The sequence below is a fragment of the Vigna radiata genome, chromosome 5 (genome assembly GCF_000741045.1).
Source record: "Vigna radiata var. radiata cultivar VC1973A chromosome 5, Vradiata_ver6, whole genome shotgun sequence".
Taxonomy (NCBI): domain Eukaryota; kingdom Viridiplantae; phylum Streptophyta; class Magnoliopsida; order Fabales; family Fabaceae; genus Vigna; species Vigna radiata.
In genome coordinates this window covers 3565602-3567580 of record NC_028355.1, presented here as the reverse complement: position 1 = coordinate 3567580, position 1979 = coordinate 3565602, and positions in this window count along the sequence as shown.

The following is a 1979-nucleotide window of genomic DNA, read 5'->3' as shown; positions in this document are numbered from 1 at the left end:
TGTGTTGTGAGTTGTTGATTGAATTGTATTTTTGAGTAGCGTTTGTGATGATGAATTTTTTGTAGGTTTGGTTATGTGAGAAATTTTTACCTCCGAAAGGTGAAATACATAAATCTCTTAGAATTTTGTATTGGATGACTGTACATTTGGGAGACAACATTGTGAAACAAGCTTTGCAAAGTGGTGTGGTATGATGTTTAATGTTTGAGTTATTTATTTTTTGATGTATGTGTTGCTGGTATGATATTATCTGTTGAATTTTAGGTTGTTGATGATTTTGATGTTGGCACAACGAATGATCACAAAGATGACGAACCTAGCCTGAAAACTAAAGTTGATAAACCATCCTCGGCAAAGAAAATATTGAAACGAAGCCTGAAAGATAGTGTTATGCATACCTTGGTGCATCAATAAAAACTAGTTGCAGGGCTTAAAAGGGAGGTTGTTAAGTTGGTCGAAGAAGTTGCTTTTGAAAAAACTTAGACGAAGAGGATCGGAGAAAGGTGGACCGAGTGTGGGACGTGAAGATCGTTCCTTCTCCCCGGGAGGCATTTCCCCGGAAGGCATTTCCTTCAGAGCCATGTCGACTGATGCAACTGCATTGAAGACTTATGTCAGGAAGGGTTCACGACCGTAGTTCAAGAGCAAAGCTCTTAAAACTGCTTTTACTGGAACTCTAAGAATAAAACATGTCACCTTATGATATGTTTAATGATTTTAAACTTTCCTTGTTGTTGAGATATGTTGTATTGTTGAAACATTTGTTTAGTAATTTGAATTGTAATGTACGTTACATTGAACTTCAATTTTGTGACATGGTATTGAAGTTAAATGAATGAGTTATGTCATTGCCCTTGGGTAATAATGTTACGATACAGTTGTTAAATATTACACTTGACAGATATTGTTATTGATGTTGGACTTAATGGATGAAAGAAACAATGTATGTGGACATTGCCAACATTCTTAGTTGAATAGAGAAAGCTGATTCATTGAAAAAAGGTGTTGTAATGGTTTAGAACATGGGGGCAAACACGTTTACGCGAATGGTTTGTTGAATTTGTACAGAGAGTGCTTCACAAGTGACTAACATGGACAAATTCAATGAACCTTGGGTGCCCAACCATGACCTCCAACACTCCTAACACACTTTACCAACCATTCCCAATAACAAGCAATGTCCTCATGTGAAAAAATCACAAAAAAGTACTTGGTCCCCTGTGTTATAAAAACTGGCTCCCTGTAAAGAACTTTCTGTACAATTTCACAAAAATTGTCGTGTAAACATTTACAGTGCCCTGTAAACGTTTACAATGGCCTGTTCTCACTTAAGTTGCTCAAGTGACTAACATGGACAAATTCAATGAACCTTGGGTGCCCAACCATGACCTCCAACACTCCTAACACACTTTACCAACCATTCCCAATAACAACCAATGTCCTCATGTGAAAAAATCACAAAAAACGTACTTGGTCCCCTGTGTTATAAAAACTGGCTCCCTGTGAAGAACTTTTTGTACAATTTCACAAAAACTCTCGTGTAAACGTTTACAATGGCCTGTTTTCACTTAAGTTGCTCAATTGACTAACATGGACAAATTCCATGAACCTTGGGTGCCCAACCATGACCTCCAACACTCCTAACACACTTTACCAACCATTTCCAATAACAAGCAATGTCCTCATGTGCAAAAATCACAAAAATCATTAAAAATATATAATTTAGTTGAATTATATATTTATATGTATAATCCGTTAAAAAGTGTATTGAATTGAATGAATTTGTTTGTTAAGTGAAAATAAATGATGAAGAGAAAAAGCAGAAGTTAGTGGGCTATAAATAGGGCATTGGTGTTGAGTTGTAAATCATTGGCAATAAAAAAGAAAAGTAAGGAAGTAGTGTTGTGATCAAATGGGTTGGATGAAATATGTTTTGGCAGTGTTCCTCTATCTGAGTCTGGTATCAGTCTCAATGGTGA